General features: G+C 38.9%; 1 protein-coding gene across 1 annotated transcript in view; it reads left to right on the top strand.

Moving 5' to 3' along the window:
• Positions 1 to 13,616: 13,616 nt before the first annotated feature.
• Positions 13,617 to 18,735, top strand: part of pdm3 (pou domain motif 3) — a 1,342,109-nt gene continuing 1,336,990 nt past the window's right edge. The window contains exon 1 of the mRNA XM_070091164.1: positions 13,617 to 13,765. The gene's annotated coding sequence lies outside the window, so the exon portion shown is untranslated. The remainder of the gene's footprint in view (positions 13,766 to 18,735) is intronic.

The following is an 18,735-nucleotide window of genomic DNA, read 5'->3' as shown; positions in this document are numbered from 1 at the left end:
GTTTGATAAAGCTCATGGAGCAGAGAGAGAGAGAGAGGACACAGTAGCAACCAGTGAAGAGGCTTGGCCAGGAGCTAAGACTTGACCCCTGCAACCACAAATAGGTGAGTACAAATAGGTGAGTACAGACATACAGACATACACACGCATGTACTGACTTAACTAATGACAAGTGCAATAACAGATACCAGGTTGGAACACACATGGGACAATACCCTACCAGAGTTTTCTGCAGAGGAATTAACAGATATTTTGTTAGAAGGAATTTACATGGGTAGGCTGGTGAGATGAAGTGGAGCATCAATCTTCGGGGAAAGGTTACTTGAGGGGCTGAGAGAATTTACGATACGACGTGGGAAGGTAGGGACAAAATTTGTCGCGAGAATTTATTTCAGATTGGCATTATCGCTGTAGAAGAGACCAATGGATGTGTAGGAGATAGTTTGTCTGATGTGCATGCGAATGCGAGCAGGTGTGTAGAATTACCTAAGTGTGGTAACCAAATCTAATTTCAGTGGGTTAAGCTAGCTCTTGGACCATTTTTAATTTCGACTAACAGCCAAAAAAATTTTTGTCGCTTAAATATAATTATTTATGCTCGCCACAAATTTATGTAAGCGTGTTTACATATATATATGTATGTATATATATCTATATGTATATATATATATATAGTATATACTATCTATGTATATGTATATGTATATGTATATATATATATATATATATATATATATATATATAAATATATATATATATATATGTATATGTATATATGTATATGTATATATGTATATATATATATATATATATATATATATATATATATATATATAGATATATATATATATATATATATATATATGTGTGCAATAAGATCACAGTAAACAGGTGATTTCAAAATATGCAAAACAACCACTCTGAAAGAATAGAGAAATTCCAAGCGCTTTCGTGATTACTCACATTATCAAGGAACTATGGAACTATGTGTGTATATATATATATATATATATATATATATATATATATATATATATATATATATATATATATACATACATATATATATATATATATATATATATATATATATGTCGTGCCGAATATGTAAAACTGGTCAATTAGGAAGAACTCATTTAAAATTAAGTCCTTTCTAAAAATTTCTCTTATACGTTTAAATATATATTTTTTTCATTAATGTTAATGTAAAAATTTTAAATTTTGCAACAAAAGAATCTTAGAAAACTTACCTAACCTTATTATAACAAGAACAATTTATTTTAGCCTAACCCAACTAAATATATTTTAGATTTGTTTACAATAATTTAATACTAAATACACACAATGAAATATAATTTTTTCGTTAGGTTCAGAATGATTTTGGCGGTTTGTTGAAAGAAAGAATATATATATATATATATATATATATATATATATATATATATATATATATATATATATATATATATATATATATATATATATATATATATATATATATATATATATATATATATATTCTTTCTTTCAACAAACCGGCCGTATCCCACCGAGGCAAGGTGCCCCAAAATGAAAAACAAAAGTTTCTCTTTTTAAATTTAGTGATCTATACAGAAGAAAGGGTTACTAACCCCTTGCTCCCGGCATTTTAGTCGCCTTTTACAACACGCATGGCTTACGGAGGAAGAATTCTGTTCCACTTCTCCATGGAGATAAGAGGAAATAAACAAGAACAAGAACTAGAAAGAAAATAGAAGAAAACCCAGAGGGGTGTGTACATATATGCTTGTACATGTATGTGTAGTGTGACCTAAGTGTAAGAAGTAGTAGCAAGACGTACCTGAAATCTTGCATGTTTATAAGGCAGAAAAAAGACACCAGCATTCCTACCATCATATAAAACAATTACAGACTTTCGTTTTACACTCACTTGGCAGGACGGTAGTACGTCCCTGGCCGGTTGCTGTTTATCAACCTACTACCTAGGATATATATATATATATATATATATATATATATATATATATATATATATATATATATATATATATATATATATATATATGTATATATATATATATATATATATATATATATATATATATATATATATATATATATATATATATATTTATTTATTTATTATTGTACCCACGGAACAAGCGGTATTGATCGAACCCATGCTGTTTTGGCCCGCCTCATGGTGAAAGAAAACGCAGGATGCTTTAGACACTAGACCACACAATCCTTAACAATGGTGCACCTAGTGCAGTGTTGTTATTGATCAATACCACTTGTTTCGTGGGTACAATAATATAATATACTGCTTGTTGAGCTAGTACTCAAACAGGGAGTAGAATGAATTTAGCTCAGAGGCGTCCACACCACCGTATGTCCTTCGATGGTGGGTACAACATCTAGCTTGGCTAGATGCACCTTTTTTAAGGGTTGTGTGGTCTAGTGGTCTAAGGCGTCATGCGTTTTCTCTCACCATGAGGCGGGCCAAAACAGCATCGGTTCGACTCCTTGGCTAGTGCAATGTTATTATTGATATGTATATATATATATATATATATATATATATATATATATATATATATATATATATGTGCGTGTGTGTGTGTGTGTGAACTCACCTAGTTGTGGTTGCAGGGGTCGAATCATAGCTCCTGGCCCCACCTCTTCACTTGTCGCTACTAGGTCACTCTTCCCTCTCTGTGAGCTTTGTCATACCACTTCTTGAAGCTATGTATGGATCCTTCCTCCACTACATCACTTCCCAGACTATTCCACTTCTTGACAACACTGTGAAGAAATACTTCCTTACTTCCCGGTCTTCAAAGTCCAACTGTGACCCCTTGTTGCAGTGTCCCATCTCTGGAACATCCTGTCTCTGTCCACCTCTCAATATTTTATATGTCGTTATCATATCCCCCCTATCTTTCCTACCTTCCAGTGTCATGTCGATTTCCCTTAACATCTCCTCGTAGGACATACCCCTTTGCTCCGGGATTAGTCTTGTTGCAAACTTTTGCTCTTTTTCTAGTTTCCTTACATGCTTGGCTAGTTGTGGGTTCCAAACTGGTGCTGCATACTCCAATATGGGCCTAACGTACATATTGTACAGGGTCCTGAATGAGACTAGACGCCCGTCTGCTGCAGCAGTTATTTGGTTGATGTGCGCCTCAGGAGATGTGCCTGGTGTTATACTCACCCCAAGATTCTTTTCCTTGAGTGAAGTTTGTAATTTCTGGCCCCTTAGACTGTACTCTGTCTTTGGTTTTCTTTGCTATTCCCCCATCTTCATGACTTTACACTTGGTGGGGTTGAACTCCAGGAGCAAGTTGCTGGACCAGGCTTGCAGCTTATCCAGATCCCTTTGTGGTTCTGCCTGGTCCTTTTCCGATTGAATTCTTCTCATCAACTTCACATCATCTACAAACAGGAACACTTTGAAGTCTAATTCTTCTGTTATGTCGTTCACAAATACCAGAAACAGCACCGGTCCTAGGACTGACTCCTGTGGCACCCCGCTCGTTACAGGCACCCACTGTGATACCTCGCCCCTTACTATGACTCGCTGTTGTCTTCTTGACAGGTATTCTCCGATCCTTTGTATTGCCTTCCCTGTTATCCCTGCCTGGTCCTTCAGCTTTTACACTAACCTATGTGTGGAACTGTGTCAAACGCCTTCTTATAGTCCAAGAAAATGCAATCTACCCCTCTCTCTCTTGTCCTACTGCTGTGCCCATGAAACCGTGCTGGCTGTCGTTGATAAGCTCATTCTTTTCTAGGTGCTCCACCACTCTTCTCCTGATTATCTTCTCCATGACCTTGCATACTATACACGTCAGTGGCACTGGTCTGTAGTTTAATGCTTTGTGTCTGTCTCTTTTTTTTTAAAAATTGGGACTACATTTCCTGTCTTTCATACCTCTGGTAGTCGCCCTGTTTCGATGGATGTGTTGAAGACTGTTGTTAGTGGTACACAGCGCCTCTGCTCCCTCTCTCAGGACCCATGGAAAGATGTCATCCGGTCCCATCACCTTTGAGGTATCTAGCTCGTTTAGCAGCCTCTTCACTTCTTCCTCGGTTTTATGTATTATGTCCGACACTTGATGGTGTACCTCAACTCTCCAACTTTCTGGAAGCCCTTCTGTCTCCTCTGCGAACACTTCTTTGAATCTCATGTCGAGCTCCTCACATACTTTGCGGTCGTTTCATGTGACTTCCCCCCCCCCTTTCCTCAGCCCGATTACCTGTTTCTTGACTGTTATTTTCCTCCTGATGTGACTGTACAACAGCTTTGGGTCAGATTTGCCTTTCGCTGCCATGTCATTCTTGTACTGTCTTTGGGCCTCCCTTCTTACCTGTGCATATTCTGTGTGTGTATGTGTGTGTGTGTGTGTGTGTGTGTGTGTGTGTGTGTGTGTGTGTGTGTGTGTGTGTGTGTGTGTGTGTGTGTGTGTGTATGTGTGTGTGTGTGTGTGTGTGTGTATGTGTGTGTGTGTGTGTGTGTGCATGTGGCAGGATGAAATAAATCTGAATACAATCCTGGTGCCCCGAGGTATGGGGAAACATCGTCTAGCTTCGGCTAGGCACCCATACTTATCTGGGGTCTGGCTCCGTGGTAAAGTTCTGTGGACTCTGATACAGAGTTTGCAGGTTCGAGTCTTGCTGTGGACGTTGAGACAATGTTCGTAAATAATTTCGCCTGTTTGCGAATTGTTAAGCATATATATATATATATATATATATATATATATATTCCTTTATTTGTAGCAATAAAACTAGAGCAAGTGCTTATAGATTACCTACACCCTACCTCACTAGTCCCAGCTCTATGGCGAATCAATGTGTGAAAAAAATATTTTATATTTTCTGAACTGCTTCTTTCCTAATAAGACAATATTACCTCCTGTTCTCCCTGCGGTTGGAACGAAGAAATGTTTGTTTATTTTGTAGTGTCCATTTTTGACCTTATATGTAATTTTCATTTCTAGTACTTTCAGTTTTTCTTAATAAATATTTTCTTTTTTAATTCTGTGTGAGATACATCAAATTACGAAAGAAGTGGTGCAGGTAGAATAAGTAATATAATATTTCTTTACGGGTTTTAGACATTTTTCTCCTCCTTCATTATGCATGGTTTAAGATGCAGACACGATATTAGAGTCATATTTTGAAGTTACTTAAGCTGTACAGTAAATAGCTTTTTTTCATAATTTCACCATCAATATTTTTGAAGAACATTTTAATGTTGAGTACATGTTCTTCGCTAATACACAAATGTGGTGTTCCAGTGTTAATTTATTATTTTAATCACTTCAGGTTTTTGTATTAGAGAAGATTTTATTCTATAATGTATACTCTATTGGATCCATTTAAATTTTCACAATAATCCATATCTTTCGTGGCTCTCCTCGTTTCTAATATTGCAAGACTTAATTCCTTTAGTATCCCAAGAGTTTCAGTACGTTTGGGCAAGAGAGAGCTTCATGTTGTGGATTTTACGTTAGGTCTGAAATACTTCCTGAGAGACTGTTGAAGTACCTGAATGCTGTTCTTAAGATAACCAGGCTCACTCCTGTGCAGTTCCGATGAAATTCATTGTGTTGTGCTTAGGCTTAGATTCTTTTCTTTATCAGAACCGTGTAGACTTAGCCCATCCATTCTATATTCGATATCATGTCTTTTCTTTCCACCTGTGTGACAGTTACTGAAGTTAGCCCAGTTCCTCTTGTATACATTCTCCGTTTTCTTCGGTATTTGTTATTGTCATTAGCTGGGAATGCTTTGGTATGTATATTGGAGTGCGCATTTGCTAGAAATTGTGCATGCTGGCGCAGATACATTGGCACCTATTCTGAAGAGAGTGACAATAAAACTGAACATTATAATAACAGTTTTGGGTTAGTAAAGATACACGAATGTGCATATGTATTTGTTATTCAGAAACGTTCTTCTCCAATTGAGGATCTACTAGATGACCTGAAACGAACCACAGAATTATCAATAATAATTCTGCTCGTATCACTATCTCTGATGATGATAATCCTGTGGACCAGCTTGTTGATTGTAGAACTAATTTGCTGCCCACTGAAGCTATATTTGGGTCTTAGAAGAAAAGCTAACCTGCGTGAGATGTTGGTCCGGCTATCTTATACACAATTAGCTGTAACAAGTCCGGTTAGCATCTGCGAGACAATTAGGTTCAGTAGTTTGTGAGCAGCACGGCTCAGCCCACTTGACTAACTTGAGGTCACATCCTGGAAGCTGGCTAACTAGCTCCCCAGCTGAGTAGCTCAACCAGACAGATTAGTGGAAGGATCTTTCATCGTCATTGTTGTTAACTTAACTCATTACTAGGTAGCGGGAATAAGAGTGCATTCACGTGTGCCCACACACACACACACACACACACACACACACACACACACACACACACACACACACATACATACACACACACACAAACACACACACACATACACACACAAACAAGCAGACAAACGAACACACACACACATATAAGTTCCTTAAGGAGCCAGGCAAAAGAATTATCAGGGTAACTAGAGATCCAAGGGAGGCCAGTTTTCTGTTCCAGGGACTCATCGCGGCTTTTCAGAGGGGTAATGCCTGCAGTATTCTGGGTACACTCCAGATTAGGCGCGTACCCAGAATACAGCAGGCTCTCGAAGCCAAGAGAGAATGAACTCAGTAGCAGGGCCAGAAGCTGAGATTCGACCCTTGCAACCACGTATAGGTTAGTACACAACACACACAAACACAAACACAAACACACACACACACACACACACACACACACACACACACACACACACACACACACACACACACACACAGTAACAAGGGGACACAGTTGGAAGCTGAAGACACAGATGAATCACAGGGATGTTAGGAAGTATTTCTTCAGCCACAGAGTAGTCAGTAAGTGGAATAGTTTGGGAAGCGATGTAGTGGAGGCAGGATCCATACATAGCTTTAAGCAGAGGTATGATAAAGCTCACGGCTCAGGGAAAGTGACCTAGTAGCGATCAGTGAAGAGGCGGGGCCAGGAGCTCGGACTCGACCTCCGCAACCTCAACTAGGTGAGTACAACTAGGTGAGTACACACACATACAAACCAAGAACATACTACACCCCTTATCTATACCCTCACTTATTCAACCCTTTACTTAACCCACCAACACCCGTACCCACCTAGCTATACCCCTGACTAAATACACCCGTCATCTACACAACACTTTAGACTATTGACGCATTCATGACGCCTACAATATCACCATTCAAATTACACAACAAAACCACCTGCACGAAATGGATACCCACAGGATCGACCCTCCACTCAACCTTTGAACCCATAGTGAAATACTTATGGATATTCTCATTGCCTTGTTGAAGTCTCCCAGGCTGACTGACTTTGCAATTTTTCATACGAAACCTGTTCTTTGTGATGGAATATGGCAGGAAAATATAGCTAGTTTTGTACCTTTTATTTTAAAAAAGTATGTAAATCAAGTTAGCAGCACATTACTAATATACTCAAATGTGTTATTAAGAAAATACACTTATTGACATCCTTCCTACCCAGTCAACTCATCCATACACTCATAAGCCACTATGTCCTTTAATTCACAACCCAAGCCCAACTAAGCTCCATCAACCTCCACGCATATCTAAGAAAGCACTCGCAGGAATAAATCTTTCTCCAAAATCCACCTCTATGAGTTCCTCTCACTATTGGCGCACACAATGCAACAAAAACTTCCACCGATGGACCTTCCTTCTCTACCTGTTCTCAACATCTGAAAAGATTTTTTACACACTGACACCATCTAATGAAAACTCTCACCTCCCCCCCCCCCCAGCATCCACCACCCTCTAGTTAAATGAAAGAAAAGAAGAAAATAAAAAACAGTCATAATATAAAACGTTGGAGAAGTAAAGAAAACGAAAACATGCAATGATAAAATAACACATTTTCAAGCCAAGCAAATGTAAAGTGGTGAAAATGGTAAGAGAGCAACTCACAGGACGATAGAATGAGATCTGCGAGTTACGTCACAATAACCCCATTCTCAGAAAAACACAAACCTAATAACATGGCGGGGTAGGCAAAATTAGCACACAAAATTGGCATTCTAAAATCTGAACTTAACTATTCGACTCATGGGTGAACCCACACATTATTAACTTCAAGAACATTGCATAATTTTCAGGAATTTCATATTGCTGTACTGAAACTATAGAAGAAGAGCTACAAAAAGAAACTACACAACGCCCACATTCTGGAAACTCAGAGGAATACGAGTTAGCCAAAAATATTACTAAAACATGGGTACAAATGGGAGCTGAATGTACAGTTTACCCTTAGTGTTGTTGCGTAAAATATTCTATAGCGTCACATTATTGGAGAAGTGAAGTAGAATAGGAAACGACACATTAGAAGTAGAAACAATATTGGGATTCGAAAATGCACAAGAACTCTACATAAAGTCACCCTCTACAGGAGGATGAGAGGCTTGGCCAAGAATTGAAACTAAAAACCCAGAAACTAGACTAACAAATAAAAATAATAATAATAAAAATTATTATAGTTATTATCATTTTTATTTTGATATTGTTATTGCAATTATTATGTTATTTTAATTAACTCATCGGCCGTTTCCCACCAAGGCAGGGTAACCTGATAAAGAAGAAACATTTTCATTATCATTCACTCGTGCCTACACTACAGTTTAATAAAAACTGCAACATATTAACACCTCTCTTTTTTAACGCAAGCACTGTACTTCCCACCTCCAGGACTCAAGTCCGGCTAACCGGTTTCCCTGAATCCCTTCATAAATGTTACGTTGCTCACATTCCAACAGCATGTCAGGTCATAACAACCACTCGTCTCCATTCGCTCCTGTCTACCAGGCTCACGCACGCTTGCTGAAAGGCCAAATCACATAACACACAAAATCTCTTTTACCCCATCCCTCCAACCTTTCCAAGGACCATCCCATCATCGCCTTCCTTCCACTACAGATTTATTATTATTATTATTATAAAGCAGCTGGGGAAGGAAGAATGGAAGTCAATGAGGTTTGAAAAGAAGGAAGGAGGTTACTCAATTAGGCGTGTAAAACATAGAGAAATAATGTATAAATTTCCTCTTGTTGAATATTTCTATAGAGAAGTATCCACACAAGCAAACACAAGCAAACATTATCCTCACATTTCCTTCAAATAATCACCGAACAGCAGTACCGTGCAGCGGACTTGGGCCGTGTGTACAAAGAGGTCTCAGTGGTGTGAAGCCTGAATACGCGTCCATCTACTAATATCAACATTCCCTGGACCCGCCACTTAGAGGAGAGGAAAGTGCTGGTAGTGGGGAAGGGATGGTTGTGGAGGGGTAGCGGTGGGGGATGGCAGTGGAGGAGGAGCTGGTGAGGGGATGGTGGTGGAGGGGTATTGAAGGAGGGATGGTGATGGAGATGTAGTGGAGGAGGGATGTTGATGGAGAGGTAGTGAGGTAGTGGTGGAGGAGTTCGTGACGGGATTGTGGTGGTAGGGTAGTGGGGGAGGAATGGTAGTGGAAGAGTTGGTGAGGGGATTGTGGTTTAGAGGTAGTGAAGGAGGGATGGTGATGGAGGAGCAACGGAGTGCAGATGATGAGGGAAGATTGTAATAGTTGGGGGGGAGGAGGTAAGGGCGGTGGTGTAGTAGCATAGAGGGAGTGGGTCCTCGCTAGTAGTAGTAGTAGTGTCTGGTTGGACGCAGCCTCTGGGGTAGTATATGTTAGCAGGAAGGAGTGGTGAAGGGTTAGAAGAAAAAAGCGGTTATGGTCACTAAGGAGGAGTTAAGGTCACTTTCCAGGAGCAGTTAATGGTCACTGGGGAGGAGCGATTAAGGGCCACATGCTGCCTCTCTCTAAACCCTACCTCTTTCCACACTACCTCTCTCTACACCCTTCTTCTTTCCACACTATCTCTCTCTACACCACTTTTATATTCTCCCCTCTTACACCCTTCACATCCTACCCCCACTATATACTCCTAATGCTCCACACTGCCAAAATCCACTGTTTGGAACCCCACACAACCACAACACACGCCAATACACTGCTGATAGTTTCCCACAAAGCCAGTACACACTCTAGTACACTGTTCATGATGTCCCAACTTACTGGTACACACTATAGCACACTGTTGATGACGTACTGTGTACAGTGTCCGGCGGGCCGCTGGACCCACCTCAGACATTATTCATATTGAGAGCCGGGCCTGATGTGTCAATCTCCTGCCAGATGCGTTGTGAGAGAGACATTAAATGCGCCCACCAGGAATACCACCACAACCAGCCATTATGTAGAGCAGCTCAGAGCTTAATAGCGCCAGCGATGGCTCACGGGGAGTATTCCCGACAAGTACGAAGGCAAAGGCATAAGTTGAGAAAAGAGCTTTTACACAGAGCTAAACTATGTTCCAATAAGTGTTCTACAAAAATTTATGTTTGTGTTATGACTTGACAGTGGTGCAGCTCGGAGCATAACATCGTCATAAATTTCTTCTACTAAATGATGAATATGACACATGTGCAACACATGAGAATCTTTACTGTGAAGACGTTTCGCCAACCTGTGTCTTTATCAGACTAATACAGAGAGTGAAACGTTGAAAGACATAAAAATGTAATTAGACCCTTCGACACTGGTTGGCGAGACGTATCCATAACAAATATTCTTAAGTGAAGCACATGTGCCTTGTTCGTCTGCAAGTGACATAGAATCCCTACAAATGCTTGTTCTATGACATGTGTCTGTGTGTTCATTCAGTGCCATCGTTGGCAAAGAAGTGCCAACGGTACACAGAAAGGTCTAGCGCCCTTTCGTCGGCATCGTAGTTAAGTTTTAAGGCGTTGTTTTCGAGCTTCCAAGAACATAAAACTGAAATGAGAATCCCACTATTTCGTGATTCTGTACAAAGTACTGGTCGGTCTCCAGGACTCATTATCCAAATTTGTTGCTTTACAATATGGTGAGATTCTCATTTTATGGACAAGAGTGCTGGGCAATTGATTAGATATTGTATCCACGAGGCCTTTGTAGTGTCGAGAAATTAATATGGAACGTTGGTTGAGCAACAGTTGGGGCTGCTCATGCACATAATTCTTTTATATTGCTCTGGACTTGTAGTAGGAGAGACGGAGAGTCGATCTTTCAGCACTGATTGGTAATCTCTGAGTTTCCATATCGTTAATGCACAGCAAATGCATGAGGTGAATTAGTAACAGTAATGACAACAGAATGAGCAATACACACATAGCAGTAGTAGTACTGGTGTAAGAAGTGGCAGCAGAAGATCAGCATGAGCTGCAGAAGTAAACGTAGAAGCTGAATTAGAAACAGCAGCGGCATAATCTAAAGAAGTGAGATCAGATGTATTCTATTATTAATATTGTTATTATTATTATTATCATTATGATTACTATTACATCATCCATCCCTACAATTTTACCTAATTCCTCAACACTCACCACTGGCTCTACCGTCTTATGATAAATCTTGTTTCTTCCCATTTCATGTATGAAACACTCGCCTCTCATTGTAAAGAGAAAGAATTGCTTAAAGCATTCTCTCCATCTCTCCAAAATGTCTACCATTTTCATTTTTAACTACAAAGTCGATTTGCTTCTCAGATTCTTATGCAGTATTTATCTCTCACCAATACTGTTACATAATATCAGATATTTTTTTCTGATATGTTACTCATAGTCTCTTATCACTTTTGTTTCCACTCCCATACTACTTTTTTTAAGTTCTATTTTTTCTTCGCACGTTCTGACATTTTTTTTAGTATTTTTGCATTTCAAAACTTTTCTTTATGCCATCTTTCATTCTCTCATTTCCCTTTTTTTTCACTTTAATATTTTACCAGATATTTCTCTTCACTCCCACTCCCAAAACCTTAAAATCACTAATTTTTATTGAATATTCTAACACAGCAGTTTTATCTCCACAACAGGTCTCCTTGACGTCCTTCTCATCACTTTTGCTTCTCAAGCCCAATTTTGTTCCCCTATCTGCTCATATCTCTATAGTTATCTATCTTTTATATTATTCATTTGCAGTAACTCACTTCTTTTTCAAGCAATTCTTATTAGAGTGAAGCTTCAAAGTGTAATGAGCATCTGTCGATGAACTGACGAAATCCACATGGAGACAGAAACACAGTGCAGAAAGGGATTTCTTATTTTAGTATCGGTTTGAGGACCTCTTCAACAAGATCTCTTTACACTCCACCTTCCTCTTATCTTAGCCACCACTCAACAATATAACATATCATTCGTTCATAAAATATACAGGTAGATAAACCTCCTCAGCTTCCCTATTTGTACACTAAATTATACCTCGTATACTTATTTATCCTCTTCATTGTAAAAAAACGCATACAACTTTTTTTATTATTATTAAGAATATACTTGTACGTCCCTTGGTATCATTTAGCACTGGCACTCTAAACTTTCCTAATGCTCTCAAAAACAGTGTCTGCCAGGTTAATATTTAAATATTCTATAAAATTATGTTATTATATCTTGAAATATTCATTAACATGCACTAAATACCTCCAAGAATATATCTCACTACCTCTACACAAACTTTTAAACATCCTGTTCTCACATCCCATATTTATTCTAAAGCACATAATTCATAAAGGATATAAATCACTTTACCTTGGTATACCCCAACAATGATCCATAACTTGCCGAAAAGTCGTGTGAAATTTCTTCTTCACAAAATTTAAATGTAAATATTTGTACCGCCTGTTTTCTTTCCAAAAATGCTCATTTTACATTACTGCTGCTCCTTCAGCATTCGTTCAGTTAGTCTGGAACACCTAACTTAATCCCATTTACTCCTCCCCATTCAAAGTTTTTTACGCCGTTGTAACTTTGTTCAACTCACTGCTAGGACATCCAGTTTTTTATTACTAACGTTAAAAAAAATATTTTGAAAAAAACGTAATATATCCACGTATAATCCAATTTTTATTGTTTTTCTTGTTAGGTTTATGAAAAAATAATAGTATTAATTTATATAATTATTATTTAATGATATAATATTTAATGTAATTCCAATTATATTGCAGATTTTATGGCTACTATGAGATTTTTAACTTTTCTTGAGTGTGGGGTAAATCCCTTCTGATTTACCCCACACTCATCCACTCCTAGAACAGATAAAAAAATATTATTAATATTATTATTATTATTATTGTCATTCTAGTAGTAGTAGTAGTGGTAGTAATAGTAATAGTAATATTAGTAGTAGTAGCAATAATACATGTGGTGGTAACTGCAGCATATTCGGAAAGAAACACTGAACTGTAGCTAGTAAGCAATTAGGTTTGAACTGCAGGCAGACGAGGGATAGTTCCTTAGATTAAGAGCCTTTCACTAAATATCGGCTAATGAATGTTTTGTGGCATGTATAAAAACAATCTCGGAGTGCTCGAACCACGCCAGAGAGTGAGCCTAAGACAGAATAAGCCTCGAATCATTCGAAGCCTTGCTAAAATGCCTCGCAGTACTCGTCTGTCCTATGTGGGAGAACAGTGTGTTTCAGTGTGTGACGAATTAGTGTACAGTGATTTGGTGAGAGTTTGAGTGCTTTCCGAGATGCTTTTATTTGTCGATAGTGTTACTAGAAGCTACACACGTTTCCCGTAATCAGTGAGCGTCAAACGAAAAGGTAGTACTTAATAGTTGTTGCTATGTTATTAATTATTATTATTCTTATTTATTATTGGTCTTCTCTGTAATTGGTAATAAACAATGTGTGTAGGTATATGGGGGATTTAGCATGCTTCATTCTGATAATACTTTTTGAGATAGTTTTATTGTTGTTTGTGATATTAGACACTAGTCTCGTTTCCGGTATTGTGAATAACCTTTGAAAATTTAATATTATTAATTATAATTTATACATGATCCTTATTATGTTAAGCTACTCCGCGCAAATTCTATAAGCTCCTCACTACCCGTGTGCATGTATTTACCGTGACTTAATTCAGTCCCTGTCTCTCATGTTCTCAGTCTCTTTTAGGCCGTTGTTATTGTCTGTGACGACAGTTTTCACTGCCTGGGGTTTCAAGTTCCAGAAGCTCCCCTATATTATTCATCCCTCCTTCCCCTAATTTTCTTTCTCTTTTAACTTTTTTCTGCTTCTTTTTTTCTTTTTCTTCTCATTTCTTTATGTTCTTCCTCTTTATCTTCTCTTCTTTTATTCTCCTTTTTTTTTATTCTCCTTTCTCTTTTTTCGTCTCTTGAGTACTCTGCCTAAACATAAAACATCTACATCCATTCACTTGCCTAATTTTTCTTCTATTCTCATTTCGTATTTCCATCTTATTTTCTTTTTCCCTTCCTTCATTAGATATTCTCCCTCATTCAGTTGTAATATCATTTTCTCATTATTTACTCATTACACTACCTCTCATTCTTAATTAGTGTAAGTCAGCACCGCCTTAACTCAGTTGAAAGTACATACAGTGTGCTTTACAATTTCTTCCCGCATTAACTTTTTCAATTTTCAGTATAGCTATTTTTAAATCAATTGACACTGCCTCTGTGGTCCCTATCGCCATTCTTCTCCCTAGCCATCTATCCATCACGCCATCCCTCTTTCAACTTCGTTTCATTATTCCCCCAGCTAAATTCCTTCTCTTTCCATTCTGTTATCACTAACCTCTCTCTGGATCTCTCTCTCTCTGTCTCTGTCTCTGTCTCTTCCTCTAGTTCTCGTTCTCTCTCTCTCTCTCCACTCCACTAATATACACAGTAGATTGAACATCCTCGGTGACATAACAGGGGAATGGGGTCACCCCCTCCCCATCACCCAGCCATGACCCTAAGTCAATAAGCCATTCCACCTACTGGGGGGATGCCACCCTGGTATGTTTTCTCTATAGAGGCCTTTTGCTCGCTCTTGCAGCTTCCACCCCACGCTGTGTACATTTGCCACACTCTACACACCCTCTTCTCTTTGTTTTATTATGCATTTTTGTCCTATTTCGCTCCTCCCCTTCTCTAGGTACTCACGGTGCTTGAACCCTCATCAGTGGCGCCGTTTCCCGTGTAACCTTCTAAAAAACTGTCTATAATTCAGCATGAACGTGTAATTCCTATCATAAACCCCTAACTTTTGTTCTCTTTTTTTATAGCTGGTCGTATATATTGCGTCTCCCGTGTGACTGCTGCCCCTTCACCTCATCACCCTGTCATTTACCTCCCTAGTTCACAAATTACCATTTTATCTCCTCTCTCCATGATACGCAGGGAAAACCCCTTTTTTTTCTACCACAATAACGAAGAAAATATACAGGTCTCTTTTTTGCACTCCCTCAAGCTATGGTCCCTTTTATTGTGTCTATTTGTCAATGTATTGTTGTATAAGTTTATGTATGTATGCTTGTATCTATATATACAAACAGAAGTGCAGTAAAAATAGACAATAACACAAACGAACTCACAAGAGGAACATAAAGCAGAAGATAACAAGAGTACTATATATTTCAGTCTTTAACTGAAGTCCTCTTCAGTAAATTGAAGAGAGCCTCATTGGAGCTGCGAAATATTTCCTACGTATGCATCAAGACTATTTTTGGTCTTTCTGTATACCCTATTCTGGTGATACTTCAAATACTTAGATGGAAGCATATATAAATCGAGGATATGTAACTGCGAAGTGCATCACTGTTTATACACAGTTTACGTTAATCCCCATTTTTTGGGATTAAATTTTCTTACCTTGAGGTGAGGAAGTTTATGGAGCCTTAATGATCCTCGTATAGTCGACAAGCTTTAAACCCTCAACATATATGCTGATATTTCGGGTACAAGAGAAAAGGAGCACTGCAATTCCCTAAACCCCCATGAGCAAACTTGTACCCAGGGAGGGATATAATGTACCCCTACCAGCAGCTTGAAGCTCCAGCTCTTGACCCTTCTGTTTCAGCGTGCAGAGAAGTTTCTTCTGAATGACTGCAAAAAATCAAGACTACAGTGAGTGTAAGAGGCAGAATGTAGGATTTTTTAAAGGTAATTATGAACCTATAGCGGTTAGTTGGCTTGGGCGGTAAGGGGACGAGGTTGATAATTTGGTGTGAGGTGTGTGTGGTGTTAGGCGTGAGGTGTGAGGTTTAAGTAGTAAGATACAAAGTATGAGATGCGAGGTGTGAGGAGTGTGGTGTGTGATGATGCAAGGTGTGTGGTGAGAGTGTGTGGGACTTACGTGCACACTCGCATAACACTCCCCACAAAACACAGGACGCTTTTCCCACGGGACACTCCCCTCTGAACGCTCTTCCCACAGAACGTTCTTCCCACAGGACACACTCCCCACTGAACGCTCTTCCCACAGAACGTTCTTCCCACAGGACACACTCCCCACTGAACGCTCTCCTCACTGAACGCTCTTCCCACAGGGCGCTCCTCCCACAGGACGCTCTCCCCACAGGACACTCCACAGCTCTCACTTTCCACAACGCACTCAGCCGTGTACGTAATCTCTCCTCTGCTCATTAACTCCCTACAAAAGTCTCCAACTAGACCCCTTTGACGACATTAATGTGTCTTCATTTTTACAATCACTGTGTGTGTGTGTGTGTGCATGTGTGCACACACACACGCGCGCGCGCGTACGTGCGCGCGCGGAGTGGTTCTTGAGTTGCTGTTTTATGCGTCATTTGTATGTTTCCTCTTCCTCAGGTCTCCATTCTTTTTCCATTAATGTTCGACTACAACAATGTGTGTATTAACATCTTTATAATTGTGGTTTACTGTCCAATTTTTCAACGTATTAACCTAGATTACTGACGAACTATTTCTAGTTGTCAGATCTGTCACTCTGCCAGTTAAACTACTCAGCTTAATAGAATGATTAAGTGTGCTTTTATCTCCTACACCTGAAGTACCCTGTTTATCTATTCTAAATTATTATTCTTGCTTTCAATTGCCCACCTCCTTTCGTGCATAATTCCCATGAACATGGAGTAGATACCTACCACTGACCAACCATCCACGGATTTAATGCACAAATGTCGATTACTATGACTTGTTCGTAATAATTGCAGTGAAAATTGAGTATAATTGATAACCATTAGTGTTCCTCACAGTTCTCCAAGAATCTTTTTTCCTTCACTTTTCTTAACCAAGCTGCTTATAATACGTCTTGCTTTTCATCGTTCTTTACCCTGTGTCTGTTAACTTTTCACATTCATTATTATTTTTTCCTTTTATGAGAATGTCCTAAAAATCAACCACTGCGGCAGCACTTGAACTTTTTCTCTGGTGGGAACACTAACTCCCCCCCCCCACACCCGGGATCTAGTTTCAAATAAGTAATTAAATTTTTACCTATTCTGTATCTATGCTTTCTCGTTTTTTTTTTTATTTAGCGGGTGTTCATAGACACTATTAACTACTCGTAATATGAACACTAGTTTGCCTTGTCACTGTCTGTATGTGTGTTTATTTTATTTCGTCTACTTTTAAATATTAGTTATATTTTCAAGTTTCTAAGAGGCTGGGGTAAATCATTGGTCCTTTAAGGCTCTCTACTATTTACGTACAGTAGCGCAGATGCTTCACCCATTTAACACACACACACACACACACACACACACACACACACACACACACACACACACACACACACTCACACTCCTGGCGGGGCGAGGAGCTATGAATTGACCCCTGCAACCACAATTAGGTGAATACATACACAAAAATGAAAAGGTTGGCAAAAAGACTAGTTCCGGAACTAAGGGGTCCTACGAGGAGAGGTTAAGGGAAATGAACTGGACGCCACTGGAGGATAGGAGGGATCGGAAGGATATGATAACGACATATAAAATACTTTATGGAATTGATGTGGTGGATAGACTGGTTGTGTTGAGATGGGACACATGAACAAGGAACACAACTGGAAGCTGGAAACTCAGATGAGCCACAGGGATATTAAGAAGTATTTCTTCGGTCACAGAGTTGTCAGGAAGTGGAACAATCTGGAGTGATGTAGTGGAGGCAGGATTCATACATAGCTTTAAGAAGAGATATGATAAAGCTCATGTAGAAGGTAGTGGATCTAGTAGCGGCTAGCAAAGAAACGGGGCCAAGAGTTGTGAATCAACCCTTGCAACTACAATTGGGCGAGTACACACACACCCGATTATATATGTAAATAGACACCATGGACCAGGGGGTTATAAAAAGAAATTGAGACCTTTATAGACTGTCGTCAGAAGCTACGCCATTCTTTGAATTATCTGAGGAATTAGCTAGGAAATTCATATAATGCAAGTGTTAATGGTACCACATGTTCACATGAGTCTACGTGAGGAACTTCATATTTCTTAATATTTATTACAAAATCCATGTTTAGTGGTGTATTTTATTTCAAAACCCATGTTGAATAGTTGGGTAATTTTGTTTGATCAGTTTTGCAATCAGCTTACAATGGTTTTGTGCGTTTTATACATATAGACATCATCATACTTCTGGAACGATAATCCAGTGTTAATTTTCTGCTGTTTTCTTTGTATTCATTGGACAGAGTAGCATATATTTCCTCTATTAGCACAGCTTATCTGGCGTTTAGACTATGAAAAGTGTGAACGAAAGACAGTTCCAGAGCAACTTTGCGACAGCGTCTAGCTATGT

The sequence above is a fragment of the Cherax quadricarinatus genome, chromosome 34 (genome assembly GCF_038502225.1).
Source record: "Cherax quadricarinatus isolate ZL_2023a chromosome 34, ASM3850222v1, whole genome shotgun sequence".
Classification (NCBI taxonomy): Eukaryota; Metazoa; Arthropoda; class Malacostraca; order Decapoda; family Parastacidae; genus Cherax; species Cherax quadricarinatus.
Note: the sequence above shows the minus strand (reverse complement) of the source record. Positions and strands in the feature narration are given on the sequence as shown.